General features: G+C 34.3%; 1 protein-coding gene and 1 long non-coding RNA gene across 20 annotated transcripts in view; one reads left to right on the forward strand and one right to left on the reverse strand.

Annotated features, from left to right (window-relative positions):
• LOC146992788 (uncharacterized) overlaps positions 1-27,539 on the forward strand; it is a 218,762-nt gene that overhangs the window by 74,420 nt on the left and 116,803 nt on the right. For 9 of the 16 annotated variants that reach the window (XR_015039010.1, XR_015039012.1, XR_015039016.1 and 6 more), the window contains 2 exons: positions 23,679-23,796; positions 23,992-24,073. The exons of 6 other annotated variants lie outside the window; for them this stretch is intronic. The gene's annotated coding sequence lies outside the window, so the exon portion shown is untranslated. Of the gene's footprint in view, positions 1-4,988; positions 5,123-23,678; positions 23,797-23,991; positions 24,074-27,539 lie in introns of those variants that run through there. One more of the 16 variants, XR_015039021.1, reaches the window with a different exon arrangement.
• The window catches only part of LOC146992790 (uncharacterized), a 39,377-nt gene continuing 15,804 nt past the window's right edge, over positions 3,967-27,539 (reverse strand). The window contains exons 1-3 of one of the 4 annotated variants that reach the window (XR_015039026.1): positions 13,517-13,748; positions 11,897-11,946; positions 3,967-4,223 (exon numbers count right to left, since the gene is read on the reverse strand). This is a non-coding gene — a long non-coding RNA (uncharacterized LOC146992790). Of the gene's footprint in view, positions 4,224-11,896; positions 11,947-13,516; positions 13,766-27,539 lie in introns of those variants that run through there. The other 3 variants (XR_015039025.1, XR_015039027.1, XR_015039024.1) reach the window with 3 other exon arrangements.

The following is a 27,539-nucleotide window of genomic DNA, read 5'->3' on the forward strand; positions in this document are numbered from 1 at the left end:
TTTATTTGATCTGAATTGTCTTAATATATTATAGACATTTCTGGAACTTTATATGAGGATTCAGCTATATATTTAATGAGTAAATATCTGTATTTAATTTTGTTTTAATCAATATGTAGAATCACTAAGGCAGTTTCAGAACAGGAAACAAGAAAAATGTGCATTACCTTCACCATGATGCCATCTCCTGACCAACCCATTAATAGCCAGATGTGCTTCTTATTGCATCACGAAAGCACAACGGCCTTTGGATATAGCCACCAGATCCTAGTGTTGACGAAGTAACACCTAACACATTTTAATTTGGGCCACTGTAAAGCATATTTTTTTTTTTAAATTTTTTAGTAGGTGATATAAAAGTGCGTATGGTTCTCGCTGAGATTTGAACTTGAGAATCCATGATTGCTGGTTGTATGTGCTTCCAGTTACATCACGAGAATCGTGGTAAGGAGGGAGATAGTCTCTTACAAATGACTAAGTTTATCCACCCAGTAGTATGTGCATTAGTTATTAATTTTATTTTTTTATCTTGTTTAAATGTATTTTCATATACTGAAGTTTTCCTTCCCTACTCAGAATTTTCTCAGTATGAAAGTTGCAAAATGAAACTAGCCAAAGAAAATTAAAGTTAGAATATGTAATTAATACCTTTTACATCAGAACCATAATGTAAGGAGTTGATCAAACTGAATTGTGCATTGTAAATCAAATTAAACGATTTTGAGTTCTTTTAAATAGTGCCACTGCACAGTGCAAAAACCTTCCCAAAACTCCTAGTTTTCCATATTGTAAGGTTGGAAGCTATGGTTATGTATATTATAGCATTTGATATTTGTTAATTTTATTTTCTTAAAACCGAACTCTTTTTTGGTCCGCCAGTGGCTGAGTTGTAAAATCACTAAACACCAGTAGTTCAATGAGAGTTAAAAATCCCTGCGAATGGGCTGGCTGCATGAGCACTTTCATTGTTTTCTCCATGTTTAATATGTATATGAGCCAGATTTTTTTTGAAAGTCCTCCATGCTTTATCTTTAGGCAAATACCCTTCAAGTGCTTTACTGTAATCAAATATTCCTAAACCATCATTTTCTTTCTCTGTCAGACTGAAATTCAAGGGTGCTTCCTTAAAGAATTAGTGTCTTGCAACCGAGCAAGCATGGTAAATAATATGAAGCTGAAGAAGTATAAATTTTAGTGGTCAGTTTTAATCATTGTTTCCATCTGTATTTAGTTCTTAAAATAATTTCTATGTTAACTAAGTATTGTTTGTTTAAACATATTTATGGAATGCACTATTTGCCACCTGAATGCTGCTTACATCAAATGTAATGATGCAAACGGTAGTGATGCCTGAATGTAATGATGAGGAAGAAACTTGGTAATTGGTAAAAATTTCTCTGCCAATCAAAATAATAATAGTAGTAATTATAGTTTGATAGTCCAAATCATTATAGAGAATTGACATAATTTGATATATGCAACTGCAATTAATCTTTTCAACAATTACATATTAATGAAAATTTAGCACCTTTTGGGGCTCTGAATGTAACTACATTTTAAAGAATCAGTGTCAGTTTAGACTTTTTTTAGTGATTCGAGAAACTACATTACACTGAATTAATTTTAAAGGGGGATGCTTTCTGCACATGCATAAGAAAAATGTATATATTCATAAGAGAGGGAAAATGTAACAAATTAAAATATAACCTCTGTGAATTTTTCAGGAGACAGAAATATGAAATATTTTTATTAAAATAGCTGAAATGATATAGCATTTCCTTGTTGTTATGTTTCTTAAAAACTTGTTATTTACTGTAGCTGCAATTAAATCTCTAAAAGCTTTATCATGAAAGCTTAGACTATTAAAAGCATATGTAACTGTGGAAGTTTAAAGTAACAGTAATATATTCTTAGCTGCATTAAGAAGTTACAGTTCATTAATATCATGAAATGTAGTCTAAATTTCTTTCATCTTATGAAACAGCTGAGTTCAGAGCATTAGTCTTGTATAAAATATTATAATTATTATTATAAAATTTATAGAAAATATCCATCCAAAGCATTTTTGCATTCTAAGATGTAAGATAGGGAGCTCAATGAAAATTGCCCTCTTAGGTAGGCAAGCATTAAAAAAGGAATAAAAGCAATGTTTATACCTATGACAGATTTAATTTCTTATATTATGGGAAAGGGCATCAAGCTTGTCTGCTTAAGAGAAGGGATGCTTTCATGCAGGACTGCCTAAGAGGAGGAAAGCATTAGGAAATAGTAAAATGCACATGTAGGCAGTCTCTTCTCTGGTATTTGAGCCGAGGTGGAAGGAACAATGTTTATTGGTCTTACCTGCTCAGCTGTTGATAGGCACAAGATAGATCTGTTTTTTTTTGTTTTTTTTTTGAAATTTTAGCAAACAAATCCATTTTGTCTAATTCATAATATCCATAAAGTTTCAAAAAACGTAAAGGTAACAAAAATTTCTTTATGCTTCTCTTCGAAATTCCTTTGTCTGGTTATATAATAAATACAAAGAAGAATGGATGCAGGTCTAAACAAATAGTGGGTTGAATTCTTCAAAGAAAAGTCTTACTGTGAGTTTGATAAAGGATGCAGATAAAGGACAGGGATTGCCGTGTTATTTTTATTGGTTTGAATTGAGACCCTTTTTTTTTTTCTTTTTTTAAACTAAACATTACTAAAAGTGAGCTGATAATTATAGCAATGTGCTTAAAATTAGAGGTATCAGACGTGGTCTTTTGATAAGTTGGAAAATATTTTACTGTGCATGAATTTTGTACAGTACAAAGTCCTTAATCCGGACTCGTCGGGACTTTGGCGATTCCGCTTTATAGATCATCAATTTAAATCTGGTAAGATGACATGCAGAAATTATAAAATTAAAAATATGAAACCATAATTTATGAAATAAAGAGAAATTATGATCTAAAGGGTATCAAAATTTACAAAAAAAAAGCTTAATATTTATTTGCTTACTTTATTAAACATTTCTTTCAATGTAAGTTGTTTAAGTTGCTTCTTTTCATGTGCTAATAGTTTCTAATTAATTCTATAAACAGACATAATTTCTTGTTCAGTTACAAAGTTCCGCTGTTCAAGTCCTGTAATTGCTGTGCCGAGAATACCGACTAACTTGTCAATCGAAATTTTTTCGTTTTCGCTAACCCCTCTGTCACTTTCTTCATGCCTTTATCCATTTTTTGCAGCAATTAAACTTTTTGTTTGATGGACATCGAAACATGCGTTCCTTTTGTAGATCCTTTGGCAGCTCCAGAATCGGAAATTCTTTTTGACATAATTAAAAGTTCAAGCTTACTTTTATAAAATTACTCTAACAGTCGGCAAAAAGTAATAAGCCGGATCCAATTAGAAGATTAAGAAACAACGCAATCTGCAACATTAACTGAAATAGATAATTAGATAATTTTAGCCTAGCTTATACCGTCCGTTGTACATTAACAGCCCATGCGTAAACGCATATGCGCAGAAAGTTTGTAGCTTTGATGTCCGGATTATAGATCATTCCGGATTATGGGCGTCCGAATTAAAGACTTTGTACTGTAATTTGTATTTATTTTTCCTGCATTTCATATTTCCCAAAACAAATCTGCAGTTATTATTAATTGCTAATAAGTATTTATATAAAAGTGCACAGAGCGTTTTGTGGTTCACTAGCAATTAAAGTAGCATTGATTCTCCACAAATGAACTTCGCCTGCGCCTGTTGCATTGGCTTGACTGCATACTGTCCTGAATTCGGAAGTCTGAAATGAGCAAATTTGTTTACATTATGTTTTCAAGAGCTTCTCTTCTTTGCCTGCTCATGTTCTTTGGTGTGTGTTGTGAGAAAGGTAATATTAAGGATTTGATAAAAGTTTGTTTGACCATCTCAGAATCGAAAATCATTTCATCATAATATTAATGTGCTACTGATATAAGAAAAGGACTAAACTGATGTAAAACTTTTTATGTTTAGTAATTCTACTATTCAAAGAATTTCACAAAATGTTAAATATAACTTTAGCATAAACGTTTATAACAAAATGCATCTTTAATTCTTATAAAAATCTATTTGTTTAATTTTCTTAATCTTCCCAGAAGAAGATCTCATCATTTTCCTGCTCTTGAGCATCCTGAATGTCAACTTCCTCCACTCCAGAGTGACGACGGAAGTTTAAGGTGTTTAAAGGAGGTGCTGTTTTGAAAAATCTGAAAGAAAAGTTCAATAATAAATTTTAAGAAAACATAGTTATACCTACTTTGAGAGAGTATTGCCTATGAGAAACTTGACAGGCACAGAGAGATTAAAATTCATCTATGTGTACGCATAAAAACCGGCAACATCAAGGAGCCTGTCACAGCAATATGCTTAATGATTTAAAGCCTAAATTTAACATAAAGCTTTCAATTCTTATTTTATTTTGTGTTAGAAATACTTTAAGTTGCCAGTGTCATTTCAAAACAGGAGAAGGTAATAAAAAGTCACATGCAATAACCAATTAAATGGAAACTTAATTTTCATTGGAATATTGCATTTTTAAATTATTATTCAGACTACTCAGGAAATCAAAAAAAATTTATTTCAGTGTCAAATTTTCTTAAGCAATGCAGATTCTTTATCATATTTTACGAATTGATGCCTGTCCAAAATATCTAGTAACCGAGCTTCATCAAAAACATTAATATGCAACATAATGATAGTGCTAGCCACAAAATGGATAATCTAAAAAACAAAAAGAAAGAAATAAAGAAAAACACCCTGCTCCTAGCGAGCACAAAATAACATCTTCTAACAGCAGTTCCGAATTTGTACCTACCTTGAAATCTAAATCCTATCCTGAAACAGTTAACAACATTAACTGCAATAAAAATTTCATAAAATACTTTTGCATAATGTGGGAGCTCAAAAACATCTTCAGAGGCACTAAATTATCTTAATTAACATTTCTTATTGTAACAACTTTCTACTTTCAGGGCTGCTGCCCAGTCGGTATAGTGATTAGTGATGTTGACTGCCATACCGAAAGACCCAGGTTCAGATCCCTGAGAAGGCTAGGATGTTTGTAACTGTATAGTGCCTGTGCAGCATGGTGACACTCTGTGTACAGAGCCAAAAATCACTCGAGAGGTTGATGTCAGGATGAGGAATGGCCAATCTTTGCCCCCCCCCACGATACTCTCAATTAAAATTGTGGAAGAAAATGAGCAAAGTCGTACTGTCACATGTATGGTGCTCAAGGTTCTTGCCAATGACAAGTGCAATCTTGTAATCTTTTGTAGATGAATTTCATGGGCTTGTTCTGTTGTTACTGTCAGACAAGTGAGGTAACTCACAACACACTTTGAGCTCTGAAATCCCAAAATAGAAAATGTACTTTGATTCCTAAACTTTGAAAAACTGATTACATTTCAGAATAATATTTAAATCTATGTGTTAGTTTGATTTTACCCCGCACACTTCAATAGCCCAGAGATAAAAACTGGATTTATTGCCATGTTTCCCTAAAACCAAGCGGTCAAGGACATGGTTAGTGTTTGGAAGCCTGATCACTAAGATTTCCTGCAGGTTTTAAACTTCTTACTACTCTCCATGATATTTTTATATTTTTATCAGTAATAATAAAAATTGCATTTATTTATGGAAATATATAGTGCAGAAATTTTAAATTAAAGCATAATTTAAACTAGTAATTACATTAGAAATATTAAAATAATGGTAACTTTTTATAAAATATTTCAGTATCAAAATGAAAAATTATGAAATGAAAAAAGTTTCTGTAAACTCAAAAGGTCTTATGCAAACCATACTGCAATATAAAAATATCAAAACAGCAAAAAATAAATGCAAAAGATTTATGCATTGTAATTTACTAGCATTTAAAGTTCACTGACTGACAAGGCCGTGTATATACAGTCTAATATATTTTTTCTGATGTCTGTGTCTGTAAGAACATATATATACGTGCATCTTGAAATACACTCCTCAAGAGTGAAATTGCAACATGGAGAAAGTATGCTCTTAGCATCATGCAAATTGCACGATCGAGAGTTGAGAGATGGATATGCAAATGAAAAGAAAAAGCACATAGAATCATTATAAATCAATTTATTCAGTATCTAATATGCTCACCTAGGGCAGCGATACAGCCTGCACTCCGGCGAGGCATACTGTCAATGAGTTCATTGATAGTTCCTTGAGGTAGCCTTTGCCAAGCCACATCCACTGCTGTACGCTTATCATCCAGGGTTTTCAGCCTTGGTCCTTGGTTAATATCATGTTCAATGACATCCCACGGGTGTTTGATGGGATTCAGATCTGGAGAAGCTGCGGGCCAGTTTAGGATGTCAAATCCGGTCAGGCTGTTATGGGTATGCTGTGCAACATGCAGTTTGGCATTCTCTTGCTGGAATACCGTGTTGGGTGCACACTGCAACCACACATAACAACAGGCTCCGCAACTCGCATGACACAGCGGTCCACTGTCAAACTGCTGTTAATGTATACTAGAGGCATTTTGTGATCAAACATTATGCCTTCTGTGACGCTTGGCAAAATTGGCTGTTTCATAGCGTTCTCCAGGTTGCCACCATATTTGTTGATGGATTTCATTCCTCTACAAACAGAAACAAGATGAAATCCATGAACAAAATCTGATGCCATTAGATGGTTCATGCACTATGACGCTGACACCACACCATGCATCTAGTCTTGTGCTCAGCAGTTAATGGTGTTCCTTTGGCTTGTACCCATGAATATAAGTGTACTTCATGCAGTCTGTTCCGTATAGTTTGGGTGGACACAGATCCACCTCCTCCTGGAGGCAACCAGCTTCGGATGTTACGTGACTTAGAGAAAGGGTCTCCAATAGTTGAACGCCGAATGCGCCGGTTTTTGCTCTCTGATGTGCATCTGTGCGCACCACTTCCTCTTTGACGTCCACGTGCACTGACCTGAATCCATCGTGTGACACAGCATTGGATGGTACTTATGTTATGCCCAAAACAAGTGGTTATTGTGTGCAGTGACAACCAAGTTCATGGAGTTTGTTAATACGGTCACGTTTCTTGGTTGTTAACTGATGGTATTTGGCTCGCCAATATCTCAATGGCATTTTCCATTTTTCTTCTAAAGTCTCCAATGCTTTGTAAACCCTCAGATGCTGTTTATGAGAAAGAAAAGTGGCTGATTTTTATAGCCCGCATATGCGTACCACATTATCCAATGCATGTACAATTTTTATCATTTGCATCTGTAATTTGCATGAATTGTAATTAATGAATTGCTACGTGCATTCTTTCTTGGTATTGCAATTTTACTTTTGAGGAGTGTATGTCCAGGAACTTAAAGCAATATATTAAAGGTGCATAAATCCAGGTATAAAGTACCTGGGGCATTTTGGCATTAAAATCAAGAAAAGACCCCTCAACAACTTACCTTCTTCTCCTATTCATGTTCTTTGCTGTGTGTCTGTGTAATATGAAAAGGATAAGATTCAGAACTTTAAAAAAGTTTGTCAGTTTCAAAATGAAGCCCCAGGGGGGTGTTGATTGTACTGAGAGAGATCTGTACTTTGACAGTCATAGCGCCGTAGGTATAAAATACCCAAGCCTACTTACTATCCAAAAGGGCAGTGTATTCTCTCCCAAAGGGTAGCAGCATTAGCGGTTTAAGTGAGTAGCAGGACAACCAGTCTTTTGTTACTCATATCATAGGCTAAATATCCTGCATTGACAGAGAAATTCTAGTTACTCTAGTAGTTGGGTTCGAAAGGTGTTAGAAATTTTGATCTGGCCTCCCTGGGAAAGGGGTGCCCAGGATGGTGCGATGTAGATGAGTTTGTGCAATTATTTCTATATAGTGAACTTGCGAGACCACTGCCTCACCTAATACAGAGAGCCAAACCACAAGTAGGCATTCTCAGTTGCATTTATTTGCCAAAGTGGCTTATATTTTTTCAGTCCCAGACTGGAAAAGCTTTTCTTCATAAAGACTAATGAGCTAATATAAGAAAGGAATAAAATTTATGTAAAATTTTTTTATTTATATTTAGTAATATAGTGCATGCTATTCAAGGAATGTTTAAGAAAAATATGAAATAATATATTGAGCATAAAGGATTATAATAAAATATTAATAAAATACATGTTTGATGATTGTACAAGCTCATAAATGGTAAAATCTAATTTCTGTTCTTGCAAGAGAAACATACTATTTTATAAACAAACACCATTTATTTTCTTTTCCTCATTTAAGAATAATTTAACTTTTTAAAATTCATACTAATTGTGAACCTAGTAGCAGCTAAGTGCTAGGATCACTAAACACTAATTTCAGCTGGGGCTATATCCTGGCGAATGTGCTGGCTGCATGGGAATTTTCACTGTGTTTTCAGTGCATATTGTGAATATGAAACAGTTCTCTTTAAAAATTTTCCACAAAAGCATCCTTCTCCACTAAGGTAAATAGTCCTTGTGTGCTTTGCCTTAATCACTTGGCCTAGTGAATCATTATGGAACATGTAATTTTTGGATTCTAGCGACACAAGTTATTAATTATGTAAGTATCCCCAGCTATTAGAATGTTTTGCTGTATAATAATTTTCTTTGAACTATCCCCAGTATGCACTGTAACAAAAAAGAAAAAACAATAGTTGCTCATGGTTACTGAAAGTAGAGAGGTGTTTTTTTATTAACAAAACAAAAAAAAAAAAAAAAAAAAAAAAAAAAAAAAAAAAAAATCTTTGTTAGTCGTCAACTGGCTCAAATAATATCACAGATTTACAACTGAGAGATATTGCATGTATTTCAGAAGAAAGAATTACTTAATGTTGCACCCACTGAAGGATTAATATCTAGTTGCAAGGACAGGAGTATTGTTTGCTTTGGGATTGACTAATTGTTTACATTATTTTGCAAGAACTGAACATGATGCATCGTGCATAGTTCGCTAGGTTCCTTTTGATTTCATGGGGATTTTTGTTTTCAGTCTTTAATTCATATCATTAATTCCCAGTTGCATGTAGGATTAATGAGTGAGAAGGCCATGGCAGAAAAATCTATTTTATTTAAACCAGCATGTCTGTTTTGCTGAATGCTTGAGATATTATCTTGTTAATGAAGGCATTTTAGTGACATAATTTCTCTGCTCATGGTAATAGTGTGTTCTTCAAGACATCCACATCTTTGGTCGTGATACCATCTATACAAGAAACATGTTTCCATACCATACGAAGAAAAATAGTTCTACAACATAAGACTGCTGTCTCTAATTTTAAAAATTTTCCTTGTGTATTTTGAATTCTATGTCTGGCCTTCAGGTTGGCAAGGAATTTGTTTCCCATTTATTCCAAATAAATTAATTTTTGTTTTTTTGCTCCAGAATATATATATCTTTGCAATATATTTGATTTGTCCAGTAATTTCTGATATGATACAATTTGGTAAAATGCATACATGTTTGATATGCATTCCTTTAAGAAATAGAACATCCATGAACTTCACGATTACACCTTTTTATTCTCTAATGGGCATCAAATTGTTCATTTACTTAAAGTAAGACCAGTTTCAATTTAAAACTATTTGCAAAAGAATTATGGTTTGCCTCTATATTTTCAGAAAAGCACTTTTTACTGTCTTCAAGTCATTTTAGAAGGCAAAATAAGGTAGAGATATTCTGGTTCTATGTTAGCCGCATGTTCAGGCATATTCTTTGCATTAATTATTGTAAGAGCTTTTTTGGGTGCAACCAATTGAGAGGCCTTTTTCTGATTTCTAATCCATTACTGCGCATCATTAAATTTGAAAATCAAAGCAATTTAGAAACCTCTGCCTATTGGAAACTTCCTCGACACTTTTTATGCATGTAAACCAAAAATAAACTATATACAATCTATCAAAATACAAAAAATAATACTAAAAAAAACTAAACTATCTAAACTTATCTAAAAAAACTTTGGTTTTTCTAAATTTCGCAATTTACATTTAATTAATATTTTGATTCCTAGTCAATTTGCTTATTAAATTTCTCAAAATACCTTTAGTTTAAACTTCTCTTTTAAGTAATTCACTACATTTAGTTTTACTTTTGATTTTGAATATTACTATACCGATGCCTATATGGATGATGAAACATGAATTAAGTAATTGAAGAGTTACGTTTGGAGGCAACTTCCCCTTGATAAGATCTGTCTCCTGCCTGCTCAACAATTATTCACTTATGTAAATTAATTTAGTCTTAACAAATTAAAAAAAATTGGGGGGGGGGAATAATTTTTTGGAATATTATATATTTATCCCTGATTTTAGATACTTGCACTTAATTTACACATGCTCTCAGAATTTAAATGATATTGTAAATTTATCAATAATTTATCTTTTATTTGTAAGCAATTAAAATTTCATAATTTAAAATTTTCATTTAAATTAGCTTTATGCAAATAGAATTCAAATTTCATTCCTTGCAGCAATGCACAAGAGATTTATTTAAATTTAATTTAACTTTACTCTTTTATTTATATATGTATGTATATATACACATGTCTGTCTAATCAATTCATGATAAATTGGCTTATGGATTCACTCAGCCATCAGTGTAGAAATTACGATCACAAATTAATCATGTAAAACAAAACTGTCTGTTAAAAATGCTAAATGGAAAAGACAACATGTGGCATTACAGCAATAACAGCAGATTTTATGCAATTTAGAAGTTGTTTTTATTCATAAGAGTAATTTATTTAATTGTATGTAATCTGGAATATAAGAATAGTGTTAAATCTTTCATTAAAAGTAAATTATTCAGTAATAAAAGTAAAGTAGGTGTACAGCCATGAATCTACTGCTTCACATTTATTGCTATTGAGATACTAATGTAATATAAATGAAATCAATGTTTGTTTGTTTTACTCATTTAATTTACTAACAAAATGAACTTGAGTTTATTTAGTGGAAATTTAAGTGTTTGAAAATACAGATTGTTAATAGTATTTTTTGCAGGTTAATGGGTTACTCCTTATTTTTGTGTGTTTTGACTGGTCTTGAATTCAACATAAGTTTGGTTTAGCCATCAACATCATCTTTAACATAACCACCTTAAACATAGGTTGCCTCTCTATTATCTTTCATTAAATAATTTTGTACTACTTCATTTGATTGCAAAGATCATTGATTTGGCCTTCCTTTATAGTTTCTTCATATTATATTTATAATTGATCTGGCATTCCTTTATAGTGTTTTATGATATACATCATTCGAATATAACTTAATGTGTCACTGCAACCACATGTCCTTACGAAGATAACTTTGAAAACTAGGATATTTGAGAAAGTAATTTAGTGTTGGTACTGACAAAAATTGAATAAATGATTTAGTTTAAAATTTTAAGATGAAGTTTCACTGGTTGTATACTGATTGAAGAGCAGAATATTTAGACTTTTATCTAACTAGTGTTGTTAACAAGTAACTGTTAACAAGTGTTGTTATACACACTGTCAAGAAACTTTTGATGATTGGGGAATTTTTCAAAAAGAAGACTTCATTCTTAGAATGTTACAGAATTTGCATTTGAGAAAACAGCGCTAGTCATTCAATACAGGCGTATAGCAAATGCATTAAATTATATACATAAATGAAATATGTTTTTAATTAAATGAATGTTTTGTATGATTGTTGGATTAAAAATTTTATTGGTTTGTTTAGAATATGGCAAAACACATGAGGGCTATCTGCTTGAAAAGTGTACCTGCATCAAAGGGGTTTAAAAGAAACTGTCTTGTATTTACATAATATGCAAGGAAAACTAAAAAAACTGTAATCCTGGTAGCCCACTCATGGAGGTCTGAATCTGGCTTCAGCTGCTAGTGTTCACTGATTTTAGAACTCACCGTGCAAGATTTTGAGACATTTTGGCGTCCATCCACAAGTAGTTTTCTTTCTAAAAATATATTATAAAATTTGCATTGGAAGCATATATAAATCTATAAAAAATAAAAAAGAATGGGAGGAGGTTAAAAAAAAAAAAAAAAAAAAGTAGGAAAAATTGCAGAAGCTAAAAAAGAAAACAGAAACCATAAGTCTGAAATACAAGTATTCTAAAGCTGCATTTTCCATAGCATGAATGTTGTTACTGTGTTTCATTTAGAAGATAAGTTAAATTTTTACAATATTTAATGCAAATAAGTCACCTAAATAGATTTAAGAAATTTCTGAATAGAGTCAAATGCCTTAAATTAAGGGCATTTGAGTCTATTCAAAATTTGAACAAAACATTAATTTTGATTTTGTTTAGAAAGAAACCACATATTGCAAGCTAAAAATTGGTTGTAAAGCTTGCTTAAGATTTTTGTTTGTTTTAGCTATATATATACTCATAAATGAGTAATCATTTTTATGCTGAAGCTAATTGGCCCAAGGCTAATATTGAGTAAGATAGTTTTTCTTTCTTAAGATATTAATCCTAATTTTTCAAAACTGCTGTTCAAAGTCTTATAACTAACAGTGTGTATTTAGGAATATTTGTTTCTTAATTTTACTCTGGTTATGAAATGTTCAAAATTATTACAAAATTATGAAAACAGAAACAGTTTAATATAAAAATTCTGTTTTAATGCTTACTAAAATTATCCTGCTTAAAGGATCCTAATAAATAAATATTTCTGGGTTATTCAGCTAGGAAGTTAAATTATTCTGCAAACTTGTAGATCATTGGTAAAAGGTATACAATATTATAACAGTCTGAATTTATTTGATGATTTAAAATTTTATGAAGCAGTCTGACCCTTAGTTTAAAGCGATGCAACTCAAATTCTACTTTTGTTGCATAAGGAATGTCACCGTTTTAGAATTACCCAAAATATTATTTAATGTAGTTGTTAAGTTAATTAAAATGGTGAAGAAACTTTCAATTAGTAAGATTAACTTGAATGCTAACTATGCTTAACTTATTACTGTTTGTCTCTTTTATAGAGTCCATCAGTTTCGTTTCATTTTTTTAAAACAAGCGTAGAATATGTTAAATAAGAAACTCGTTTCTTTTGGAGAAATTGACGTGTATATTCGAATTGTAATGAAAAGTAATGTAACGCTGAACTTTAATATTTTAACTAGTCTAAAGGTTTTATTTAATTTACAACATGCATCTGTTTTACAAAAGAAAAATTTGGGTGAAAAATAAAACTTTTCTGTAGTACAAATTATGTGTCATTCAGAATGAGAATCACAAAATGCGCCAACTAAAAATGTTTAACATTTTTTTTGTTAAAATGAAATTAGAAAAACTGCATTCAAGCTATTATAATTTAACGAAAACCATTTTAGAGTATGAATTAGTTAATTTTATGCTTAGATTGAATAAAGCTATTATCAATAGAAATCTTCATTATATCCGAAACAGACGCAATAAAGTAAAAAACAGTTACATGATTATGAACTACTATGGAAATATGTATTTTCTCGGATCTGTGTATTATTAAAATATTAATAGAGTATGTAAAAGTAGGACTTACATCCCCATGATGATGAAGTAAGAAATTCTGCAGATCCAATACAGGAGAAAAATTATTATACCCATCACGAATAAAATCACACCGAAATCAAGAAATATATTCATACTGATGGGTAAATCCAAAGACCAATTGGTACTGAAGTAGAATGGGTATAAGATTTTTATTACTGTTGCAGTTTTCCAGTAAAGGAAAGTGTGTCATGTGATATTGTATCATATCATATCGTATCGTACCGTACCGTATATCCACATTAAAAAATCGAAAATCGGGTAGCTAATTAATAATAAAATAAAAGCTAATTCTTTTGTGGGGAGGAAAAGGAATGTCATGGGCGCCAGTTTGCCTTTTTAAATATTGAGGGACAGCATTATTTTAACCATAACCGTCCATATAAATGGTGTTATTTTTTCTCTTTGCTGTTTATGTCTTTACATAGCATAAGTAGCACTTAAGTATTGTAATTAGGTTTTGTGCGACGTATGGACCTCTTCTTCAGTCAGGACGCAAACTATTTTAACCAATCACTGATTATTTTTCTTCTATCAGTGGCAAGGAAAATTATGAAGCAGAAATTGATAATTCCTCTATACGGCCATAAGAATTTCACCGGATGCTGGTTTATAGTTATTTTTTTTTAATGCATAACATACAAATGTTCTCTAATCGTGGGCCTAGATGCCTTTGTGGAGGATATTCTAACAATAATTGATTTGTATTCACATTTATACCCAGGAAAAAAACGAAACCTTCGGAGTAGCTAGCCCCCGAGATGTCAATAAATTATAAAAAGAAATAAGAGTTGCTGAGCGCTTTTGAGTTTAATCTTCCATATTGTCTTAAATTTGACTAGTTTGAGTTTAATTGGATACTACTAGTTTGTACCATGGCTCCTTTAAAGGGTGGATGTTATGAAACCAAGTTAAGGTTAAGAGACACGCACGTAGAATTCTGCATGTCAGCTTATGAGGTGCATGGCAGGCATGGAGTTCCAGGATCATAAAACAATTCGGGTTATTAATGACAACCACTGGTGCACAAAAAATGAAATCCGTTGCAAATTTTCCAGTAGGCTGGCATGTGCTTATGGTGTATGGGAATATAAGGCTATATATATCACGCTGACAAATACGGGGTGTTTAAAAAGGTCGTTGTCAAACTTGACATGTCGGTCTGCCATACCCTAACAGATGAGTTTACATAGGAACTTGGCTTCGAAAATGCCAATGGCGACCGCTAGCAGGCAGTATTCGCAGGCTTATGGGAGAGTGGGAAGTGTGATCATTTTAGGCGAGGACGTTGCAGGAGAAGAATGAATCGGTTTCTAACTCAGGTCTTTATGGACAATTTCTAGAAAGAGTGTTGCCGGATCTTATGGCAACCAGATGCGTCCCAGCAACTACACGCCGAATCTTGTTTCAGCATGACGGAGTGCCTGCCCATTTTAAGAGCAATGTGCGAGAATACCTCCATAGGGCATACCGTGATCGCGGGATTGGCAGTGGCAGATTAGTCGCATGACCGCTCTGATCCCCCGACCTGAATCCCATTGATTTGTGCTTATGGGGGTACATGAAGTCTATGGTGTACGAGACGACCGCAACATCAGACATGGATTTCGTCGGCATGATCTTGGAAGTGGAGGAACGTGTCCGTGGCACATCTGCTCATTTTGAACGGACCCGCGAATTCATGCGTCTATGTTGTGATGCACGCAGTGTTACGCTTGGAAGGACTTTTGAACAACTTCTGTGATTTAACCATGTTTTTTAATAAAAGTGATATTAACACCACTTTCGATATCCTTTCTTTCTTCCGCTTGCGAACATTATCCTCTCGCGGCCACCGTTCGCATTTTCGTATGCAACTACCTATGTAAATCTTGCTTGTCTTGGTGTAAGGTTTATACTAACTTGTTATTTTTAGTTAAAGCCACTTTCCTGTCGCTCTTAATTTCAGCTTAATAATTTCCTGCCAGAATGTGTTTTCAAAATCGCGGTTAAATGCAAATGAAGGAAGAGCCGTAGTTAAAGTCGAAGTTCCACTGACTTCGTTAGAGAGCCAGAGATTCTGACCAGCGCACGTTTTCCTTTTGTCTACACTCTCTCTAAGCTATTATTATGCTCGGCCTTATTTCAGACCCTTGATAGCTTCGCCGTTTAGTTAGCGTTTAAGCGACCAACTCTTGTAGCATTTTGATAGCTTCGGCTATATCTTTTTAGTTAAGTTTTATTTCTTGGTATTCTTGAGATCAAGCCCAAGTGGGGGCTTTTATGTACGTCCTGAGAAAGGGTCATCTGTGAACTTTATTTTGAGCAATAAAGGGTAATTAATCCTTCTTGAGTTTCTGTTCTTTGAGCTAAGGCGATTAATCGCTTATCAGTTCTCAAGGTTCCATACGCTTGGCTGTAAATTCTAGCTAAGAACATTACAATGGTATGTTATACCAGCGTGTTAAGTTTGGCAACGACATTTTGAGACACCTTGTATATCTGAAAAAATTCCAATTCAAACATTTGAATTTTAAGAGAGCTCAAAATTCTACATCACGAGAAGCAGCGTGAGACATTGCAACAGCGTATGTAAAGCAAACAAAACAGAGTTTTAGGTTTTTAAGTGTGCGATGGCGATATAAGGAAAACAACAGATGATTAAAATTATGTGAAATAGCTGGTGTCGTCTCATATGCCATCAGGAAGAGGAGAATGATGTTAATCAACGAAGGGGAAAGTGAATATGTGAGCCAGAGGTTATAAGAGAAGATATATTTTTTAAAGAAAGTTGTTTTTAAGTCTCTGAATATCACTATATCTGGAAAGAAATGAAAAATTTTTTACCTGATATTTTTCGTCTTAATTTTGCAGTCCGTGCATTCAAACTCTCCAAAGAAATTGTGCGTATTTGGTTTGAATACAGATTTCTATGATGAAATTAACGTAATGCTTCCACAGCATTGAAGTCGTTCTATAATATGGCTTCACGAGATTGCTTTCGCAAAATCTTATTTTTCCTTACGTTAAATACGCAGCCAAACAGAAGTCGAGAGTATATGCGCTTTGTTTGAATCCTGTTGTTTTTAATACAGTATTGGAGTGGATTGCTTCAGTTTATGTGATTACGACAAAGCCTCGGGGGCCATCTGCTAAGGGGAAGGGATGCCTTTGTGGAGGACATTCTAATGGAAATTGGCTCGTAGACACGTTACACATGGGGAAAACCACGAAAACGCCCACGCAACTGCTCCGTTCGCGGAATTTGAACCTCGATTCGAAATACCAGTGTTTAGCGACTTTACCACTCGGCCACTGGTGGATGCGAAAGCTAGGAGAATTTATGTGTGATGTTAATAATTATATTAAAAGCAATATACGTCAAACTATTTTTGTACTTTATACCAACATCGATATTTGATTTCTCTGGAAGTGATTATCATAGAGAAGATTCTATCCACGGTTTGCAATCCTAGACGATTTAGTGGCAAACGCAGGGCAGGGGCGAGGAAGTTGAAGTGGGCTGCAAAATTTAGGGACGACAAAACATTCAGAACTTAGAGAAAAAGGGATGAAGGAATTTAGAAAAGCCTCGTACCGGTCCTGACGTAGGCTGATTATTGCGGGCGGGGGGAGAATGTGTCTACGTATCCCGTGTAAGTTTGTTTTATGTGATTAAGCCTCGAGCGCTGTTTGCCTAAGGGTAGGGGAGGCCTTTGTTGCGGACGTTTTAAGGGAAACTGGCTCGTATACGCATTACACATTGGGAAAACCCACGAAAGCGCCCATGCAACCAGCTGTTCGCGGTATTGGAACCTCGGACTGAACTACCAGTGTTCAGCGAACCTACCACTCGGCCGCTGGTGCGTGAATCCCGCGTAAGATGTGTCCTGTATTGTGTGCAACTTTGATACTTCCTAGCGTGCTTAATATCGAGCTGTCTGTGCTGTTCACCGTAGGCATCATTGTCTTAGATGAGACGACTAACTGAATCACACATGGATTTGGCTGTTGAATAGTCCTTTTGCATTATGTTATAAAATAGTGAAGGAAACGATTTAAGCAAAATTACGAATATTATACAAATATATGTAGCCCAAAATAAAGATTTAAATTTCTTTTTCGTCTGAATTCTTTTTCACAGACAAGAGGTAAATAATGTTTCAAAACGCAGGAGATATTTCTTGTGTGAAGCGAAGAAAACTTATAAGTTTTGTTTTAGCAACTGTAGAAATGCTTATTTGTAGATTCATTCCATGAAGTCTCAGAAAAGGAAGTGAAATTCATTAATTCGTTTTTGGAAACATTTTTCATTTCATGAAATATAAATGAATCATGAATAAATGAATGAATCATGAAGGCTGAGTTATCTGAGTGTTTATGAATTTAACAGTAAATACACAGTAATATTTAGACTAAAAAAGTTGGGATTCTAAACCTGTAACAAAATAACTGTAAGGAGAAGGATAAGTGTAATGAGTTCGTCCTGATTTCTGAATACTTGGCTCTCTTTTAGTTAACAACATTTTCAGTTCTCTGCGATTAATTAGTTATCTGCAGCCAGTTTAATTTCTGGTTTTCAGAATTGTTTCATTTCTGGTTTTCAGAAATTTTAAGTTATCCTATCTCAAATTTGCTGTATAACTTTTCCAGAATCACAGAAATTAAATTTTTCGTTTTTATTAGATTCAGGTCAACACCTTGGAGCTGATAACTTGGTTTATAAAACTTATTAAACAAATGTATCGAATAAACTACATATGTTTTTGGTTTTATCAAGTCTGCTGTTAAAGCAAAATCATTTTCTTCCAAAAAGTCTGAAACTTAATTGTAATATGTGGGAAAACGAGTAAAGCAGATTTTCTGCAAGAACAAACTCGCTTTTTTTATGAAGAATGAAGCAAGTGATATCTTCATCAGTTTCAATACAGATTTCTTGAACAACTTATCATTCAAAGAATTACCTCTTATTTAAAATTAAGCTTAAAAGGAGCCTTAGTTGGGTGCAGAGATTGAAGAAAACTCTATCAATTTCAAAAGTGATCTGACATAGGTCTCTTTTTGAAAAGCCAAAAATGTTTTTGAAAAGACATGTACTGTCAAAAGTCGTTAATCCGGACTCGTCGGGACTTCGGCGATTCCGGATTATCGATTATTCCGGATTATAGATCATCAGTTTAAATCTCGTAAGATGGCATGCAGAAATTCTAAAATTAAAAGTATGAAACCGTAATTTATGAAATAAAGAACAATTATGATCTAAAGGGTATCAAAATTTGCAAAAAGAAAAAGCTTAATATTTATTTGTTTACTTTATTAAACATTTCTTTCAATGTAAGTTGTTTAAGTTTTGCTTCGTTTCATATGATAATACTTTCTCTTTAATTCTATTAAACAGACATAATTTCTTGTTCAGTTACAAAGTTCCGCAGTTCAAGTCCTATAATTGCTGTGTCGAGAATACTGACTAATTTGTCAATCGAAATTTTTTCGTTTTCAATAACCTCTGTCACTTTCTTCGCTATCGGAAGCGAATTATAATGACGAGGAACTTGTTTTAAATCATATCAAAGACGGAGCACATCGAGATGAAATACTACATTTCATAAGGAATTATAAGCCTAATAAAATAAAAACATCTGCCCTGAAGATAAGGATAGTGCTGACAGATCAACTTCCAATTCATCCCCCCGCCGAGCAGCGTGAAATTGATAAACAGATTTCGGATTTCAAAACATACTTTCGCCTTAGATCCTTTACATATTAACAAATATATATCGGAAATTCTATTTGATATAATCGAAAGTTTAAACTTACTTTTATAAAATTGCTCTTACAGTCTGCAAAAAATAATAAGCCGGATCCAATTCGAAAATTAAGGAACAACGCAATCATCAACATTAAGTGAAATAGATAATTATTTAGCTTATACGTCCATTATACATAAAACGCGCACGCGAAAACGTATTCTGCACTTGCTCACACTCATATGCGCAGTCGTAAAAGGTCTTACGCGCACACGTAAACGCCTATGCGCATGTGTCAACGCGGCGCATGCGCAGAAAGTTTTTAATTTTGAGGTCCGGATTATAGATCATTCCGAATTATGGGTGTCCGAATTAACGACTTTTGACTGTATTTAACACTAGAACCGCAGATTGGATAATTTTTGACCCAAAAGCTATTTTGTTTCCGATTTTCTTAAAAAGTTACTAAAGGAATTGAAAACAAATTTCTTGACTTTACCTATTCTTATACCAATAACAATCTGTGAAAATATGATACGTTAAATACTTATACATGTAATGTGTGGGGCCCATGTAAGAGTTTTGTTGACGATCACCGCAAGATAAGGGGCCTGCTTGGCCCAGGGAATAGGGGTGCCTTAAAAAATGAGATTTTTCTTGAATTTGCTTTTTCTCGTGAACATAATGGCCAGTGTTTTATCCACGTTGACTTGAATATTCCATTTTATAAGCCAATTCTCTAATGTATGGATGTAGTTTTGTAATCGTTGAATGACTGGATATACGCATGCACTTTGTGCTAGCATCGCAGTGTCGTCTGAATACATAGCTAATGTTGTGTCATGTGTGGTTGGTATGTCATTCACGTAAATAATTAAAAGTGTGGGTCCAAGTAAGGACCCTTGTGGAACACCAGCCTGGATTGCATGGGGTTTGTGCCAGAAACATGAATGTTGAAGTATCTACCGGTTATGTAGGAATTAATAATGTTGATGATGTAGCCTGGGAAGCCCAGGGCAGGTAATTTGTAGGTGAGAGCATCTAGCAAAACTCTGTCAAAAGCCTTAGCAATGTGTAGAAATAAGCATATTCAAGGATTGTTTTCCCTCTGATGTTTTTTTGTTTTGTACTATTGAATGGAATGTGATGCATTACTACTATAGCCAAAGCCGTAGTCTAATGGGGCACATCTGGTTTTTTATGACTACACAACTGGTTTTTCACATTGCCTTGCCGATAGTTTGAGTGTACCAGTCTGTTCCATTTTTGCCACCTTGTTTACACGCAGGGATAAAATTGATCTTAGGTGAAAATGGCTGGAAGAAATATGCGTAAATTAACAGTTAGTGAGGCCCTCGAATATATGCGGCAATTATGGGAAAATGAATCCGAAAATGATAATGATAAAAAATCAGCAATGACGAATATGTGCCTCCAGATGAAGAAAATATTTCCTCGGATGAAGATACCGTATCTAATTTTCCTGTTTAATGTACTAGCAGAAAAAACACTTCTGGGAAGAAAGAACAATGTGTAAATAAACGTAAAAAGTTATCAGATTCAAATTCAGATGAAGTGAACTCTGGAACTTTTGTTATAAATGATGGAACGTGTTAGGAAATCATCACCTCTGGAAGTTGTATGCATGGAAGAATTGCTGAACATGATGTTTTCAAAGAAAAGAGTGGCCCAACCAGTTATGGAAAGCGAAATATTGAAAATGGCTATGCAATTAGTTCATGGAGGCTACTTATAGATGAGGCCATGCTTCATCATATCAAAAATTGTGCAGAGGAAGAAGCTCACTGGCAACTGGGAAAAAATGAATGGTCAACAGGTTTGACGAACTAGATGCTTTTATATCAATTGTGTATGCTCGAGGTATATACGGTGCAAATAATATAGAGCTTAATAATCTATCTTTTTTCCATGATACTATGGCGAGAGATAGATTCAGAGAACTTTTGAAATTTCTGCAATTCGACAAAAAAATTACATGGTCTTAACACCTTCAAACAGATAAATTCTGTTTCAGTTCTGAAGTTTGGAAGAATTTTATTGAAAATTCGATAACTTGCTATAAATCAGGAGCATGTATATATATATATATATCAATGAACAGCTGTTTTCGTCTAAAGCCTGATGTTATTTCACGCAATATATGCCAAGTAAACCAAATAAATTTGGTATCGAGTTCTGGCTTGCCGCTGATGTTAAAAGTAAATACAGGCTCAATGGTTTTCCATATTTGGATAAAGATGAGAAACGTCCTTAAAACCTACCTTTGTCTGAATACGTTGTTCTGCATTTGATAGAACCTTTCGAAAATAAAGGAAGAAATATCATTACAGATAATTTTTTCACTACACTAAATCTGTCTCAAATGTTAAAATTGAAGATCACTAGTTTAACTGGAACAATGAAACAAAATCTGAAAGAAGTACCTGCATTTGTGAAAAAATTGATAATGCCATTGTGTGATACATTGTTACTGGAGCATAATGATATAACTTTGACAGTTTATCAGGGAAAAACCAGTAAAATGTCTTATTATTGAGCTTCCTTCATCCCACTGTTGATATCATCAGTAATCACCTAAAAAAGCTTCCAGAAACAGTATCATTTTATAACTCAATAAAATTTGGTGTCGACGTTGCACTCCAAATGGCTCAGAAATAATCTGTGAAGGCAGGATCAAGGAGGTGGCCAGTTCATGAAACCCCTGCACCTAACCAGAAAGTGTTGATGTTCATTCTCCACTTCCAAAGTCACAATTAGTTCTTGAATTTACTCAATGATCATCGTGTATGTGTGTGAAGAGACGGCTCTGAGTAGACTACACAGAGGAAGAGCCCCAAAACCCCAGTTAAACATGCCATACACCCAGCTGAGACCCGTATCCATCTTGTGTGCACAGATAAGAATTTGGTATATATACAGAATTCTCTCAAAGACAGCCATTATTATTTCCAGTCGATGTTTATCTTCTTTGGAATTGGTTATCATGAGAAGATTTCAGGCCACAGTTTGCCACTCTAGATGGTTTAGTAATAAAAGCAGGCCAGGGCTGGTGCCAAAAGCTGTCCTACTTGTAAAGTTGCACCAGACGGTAGAATTTACAGGTGGCAAACCTTTTACAATTTTGGAAGAAACCGGACGCCAGAATTTAGAATTTGCAGAGCTTGCACCAGGCAACAAAAAGCCTAGCACCGGCTCTGATGCATTCTCATTGCTTCCCGGAAGCAAGGGGAGGGAGGCATGTTTTAACAAAACAAAACGATAGACCAAGGCAACAAATGGATCATGTTGGGGTTACAGGTATCAGTTGCAAATAATATGCTCCCGGAAAATTAAGCAGAAGGATTGTTTGAATTCTGCCATATAAACACTTTTAAACTGTGTACCAATTATTAGTGCCTCCCAGTATCACTTGGAGTTTCATTCAGCCTCTTATGGGCCTAAAGTAGCATACAATGCCCATTGATCGGAGGGGTACCACCCACATTTTCGAATCATTGATTTAATGTATTTGTTATTGAAATTGCAGAATTAAGCTTAGAAATTATTCAATGCTAACAAAGCAGATGTACAAGGCGTACTTGGTGCTTACAACTCAGCCAACACTTATGGCGAGCTAACTTGAATAACAGTAAGTTCAAATTTAAAATAAGCAAGTAGTTAAAGGCTAAACAGTTCAATTTAACACAAAGTTTTCTTGCAATCCAACCAGCATAAATATTCAAATACCGGCAATTATAATGGAAGACCGAAGTCTACAATTCTTATCTGAGTTAACAGCAACTTAACGGGACCTCGGGAGGCAGAACAAGCTCTGTTTTTACAATCTTAAAACCTCAGTTTAAATACACGCAAGCTAATTTTCATTCTCCTGTGGAAACAGAAAGAAGAGACAGTAAAGTTTAAACCGTAATAACCGGTTAATTAACATAATAGAATGCCACACATGTATGGTGGAAAACAAATGAAGTCCAACGTATTAATTAACACATATGCAAATCATTTGACAAGTAGTCATCTGTACAAAGTAATCACTTTGAGAACATTCCCTATTTGTTAAGAAAATTTACCTAAGACTACAGCTAGAAAGCATTTTTTTTTTTTTCTTTTAGTGTTTTACATTACAGCATCGGATTATGTCAATGAATTATTTCTCTTTCAGTGTATTATCTGGTTAAAATATGTATAAAGTATATAAGATTAAAAATACTTTTTTCCATATCTTCCCATTATTTGAATGCATCGTGATTTTCTCTCAGTAGTTCAAGAACCACTTATGGTTTGTTTTCAAATGCTGTCAATAAAATGATATGTTATTTTTCGAAGTTCATTTTCTGTCTTATGAAGTTTTCTGCTTTGTATTAAGAATTCAAAATTAGGATGTAACCTGTTTTGAAACATCTCTTTTAGTGCTGCAGTAGTGGTGGTTTTTCATTTCTTTATCCGATGAGGACTTCTTTCAATGCCTCTAGCTTTTCAGCTTCAGAAATCCCGAGAAAACACCTGGAGGTTATGTTGGCATTATGCGGTGAGTGTTTTAATGCTGTTCCCCATTTTCTAGTGATTCAAAAAAAAAAAAAAAAAAAAAAAAAAAAAGGAGGGGGGAATTTTTCAAATTACTAATTTACATAGGAATACAAGTGTTATTAATAAATTGAAGTTGATTTTTTTCAAATAATGAGTTTTGCTAGCTATTTAATATTTATTCATTTTATTTTTTTAGAATTAAATCCTTTTTGTCTGTTGGATGACTGAAATTGAGAGGCCCATCTAACAATCTGGCAAGTACGGTGAATTATATGAAGGTGAAGAAATATAAATTTTTTTTGGCCAATTTATTCATTCATTCCTTATGCAAATCATTCTTTAAATAATTTCAATATCAACCTAATATTGCAGTGCTTATTCTAATTTAAATGATGTTAAGAATAGTGTGAGATGCGTGAACTTAGTGATAATGAGTGAAAACTGATAGTTCGTTAACGTAATCAAAATAATAATAATTATAATTTATTTGTCCAAATCAATTAACTTCTATTTATCGACAGTTGACATTATTTGATATATGCCAACTGTAATTAATTATTTCAGTAATTATACAGGGTGTTCGGTAAATGTTGCGACAATCTTCTGGGGGAAGGTGGGACTGATCATAAATATTAAGATTTACATAGGATCCTATGCCCGTCATTGTCAAGGGTAAGTGGTAGTGAATGTAGAAGATGGGAAAGGAAACAAGAGTTTTCTTTCCCATCTTCTACCATTTACCCCTGTTACAAGAGTTTGAAACATTTATTGGGCATGAATACAAATGGTGTACAACAGCTTGAATGTTACAACAGATGCTCGAAGTTTGCACCATCAGATGCCAAACATGCCTGACACCGACGGACCATTGATTGCCAGACATGTTCAAACACACTGGGAGTTTCTTTGATAGTAGTAGCTCCATTGATGCGGGGGTGATTTGTCCAAATAGCTATGAACATCCAGTCCAAAATAAGCAGGCGCCCCGTCATGTTGGAACGATGTGTTGTGCCTCACATTTTCTGGAACATCGTCAAGCAAGCCGGGAAGATCACGTTAGCCGTGGTATTCAACCTGGATGGTAAAAGAAACAGCCCAAATATGCAGGCGCCGAGTAAACCCGCCCGTACTTTATCTTGGAAGTTCTGTCACACACCGTAGGTGTTTTTTTGAACTCGCAAATGCCAATTGTGATAATTTAATACGCCATCTCTGTCAAATGTGGCCTCATCCGTAAAGAACACATAAGCTGGGTAATCAACATCATGGGGACTTTCTTCCAGAAACCACTGTGCGGAAGACACACATTCAGGATAGTCATCAGGGAGCGGTAACTGATCCCTTTGAAGAAAAAGGGGTGGTAGGACTAAACATTCAAGACATGCTGGACATTGGCACGAGACATTCTTAATTGAGAGGCAGTGGCACGTATCCTGGTCTTTGAATTACGCTCCACCATATCCAACACACTTTCTTGCCTAATGACCGAGCGAGTCGATTGTGCCCTGACCTCACTTGTCCTGCCACTTCTTAATGACCCGTAGTCATGCAGATTTTGATGCAGATGTGCACACAAACTATGGTGTGGATGATGGCTGTCCGGGAAGTGTTCTTCAAATTTTTAAGTTTAAAGCCTTAATTTAACATAAAGCTTTTAATTCTTTTTCTATTTTGTGTTAGAAATATCTTTAAGTTGCCAGTGCAATTTCAAAACAGGGGAAGGGAATAAAAAGTCGCATCCAATATACGATTGAATGGAAACTTAATTTTCATTGAAATATTTTATTTTAAAATTATTATTCAAACTACTCAAGAAATCAAAATAATGTATTTCAGTGTAAAATTTTCTTAAGCAATGCATATTCTCAGTCATATTTTAGGAATTGATGCCTGTCAAAAATATCCAGAAACCAAGCTTCATCAAAACCATTGATATGCAACATAATAATAGTACTAGCCACAAAATAATAAATACCTCCTCCTGGCAAACGCAAAATAACAGTGGTTAGTTATGCTGTTTACCATATCGAAAGACCCAGGTTCAAATCCCTGAGAAGGCTTGGATGTTTGTAACTGTATAGTGTCTGTGCAGCATGGTGGCACTCTAAATGTGTACAGAGCCAAAAGTCACTCAAGAGGTTGGTGTCAGGATGAGGGATGGCCGATCCTCGCCCTCCTCCCCGGGATACTCTCAATCTAAATTGGGGAAGAAAATGAGCAAAGTCGTACTGTCACCTGTATGGTGCTCAAGGTTCTTGCCAATGACAAGTGCAATCTTGTATTCCTTTGTAGATGAATTTCATGGGCTTGTTCTGCTGTTACTGTCAGACAAGTGAGGTAAGTCACAACACGCTTTCAGCTCTGAAATCCCGAAATAGAAAACGTACTTTGATTCCTAAACTTTGAAAAACTGATTACATTTCAGAATAATATTTAAATCTATGTGTTAGTTTGATTTTACCCCTCACACTTCAGTAGCCCAGAGATAAAAACTGGATTTATTGCCATGTTTCCCTAAAACTAAGCAGTCAAGGACATGGTTAGTGTTTGGAAGCATGACCAATAAGATTTCCTGCAGGCTTTAAACTTCTAACTACTCTCCATGATATTTTTTATTTTTATCAATAACAATAAATGTTGCATTTATTTATGGAAATATGTAGCACATAAATTTTAAATTAAAGCCTAATTTAAAATAGAAATTACATTGGAATTATTAAAATAATGGTAACTTTTTATAAAATATTTCAGTATCAAAATGAAAAATTATGAAATGAAAAAAGTTTCTGTAAACTCAAAAGGTCTTATGTGAAGCATACTGCAAAACAAAAATATCAAAACAGCACAAAGTAATTCTCAAATTTAAGATTTATGCATTGTAATTGACTAGCATTTAAAACTCCCTGACTGACAAGGCCGTATATATATATACATATACAGTCTAAAATATTTTTTCTGATTTCTGTGTCTGTAAGAACATATATATATACATGCATCTTGAAATACATTCCTCAAAAAAGAAATTGCAACACGGAGAAAGTATGCTCGTAGCATCATGCAAATTGCTCGATCAAGAGCTGCGAGATAGATATGCAAATAAATAAAAAAACAGACACGTAGAATCATTATGAATCAATTTATTCAGTATGTAATATGCCCACCTAGGACAGCGATACAGGCTGCAATCTGGCGAGGCCTGCTGTCAAGGATTTCATTGATGGTTGCCTGAGGTAGCCTTTGCCAAGCCACATCCACTGCTGTAAGCATATCATCCAGGGTTTGCAGCCTTGGTCCTCGGTTAATATCATGCTCAATGACATCGCACAGGTATTCGATGGTATTCAGATCTGGAGAGGCTATCGGCCAGGATAAGATGTCAAATACGGTCAGGCTGTTATGAGTATGCCGTGCAACATGCAGCTTGGCATTGTCTTGCTGGAATACCGTGTTGGGTGCACACTGCAACCACGCAGAACAACAGGCTCCACAACTCGCATGACACAGTGGTCCGCTGTCAAACTGCCGTTAATGTATATCAGTGGCATTTTGTGATCAAACACTATGCCTTCTGTGATGCTCGGCAAAATTGGCTGTTTCATATCGTTCTCCAGGTTGCCCCCATATTTGTTGATGGCTGTCATTCCTCCACAGACAGAAACGAGATTCATCCGTGAACAAAACCTGATGCCATTCAATGGTTCATACACTATGACGCTGAGACCACACCATGCATCTAGTGTTTTG

Source organism: Stegodyphus dumicola, chromosome X2 (genome assembly GCF_044657685.1).
Source record: "Stegodyphus dumicola isolate Sdum_Otavi_A_Nest chromosome X2, ASM4465768v1".
NCBI lineage: Eukaryota > Metazoa > Arthropoda > Arachnida > Araneae > Eresidae > Stegodyphus > Stegodyphus dumicola.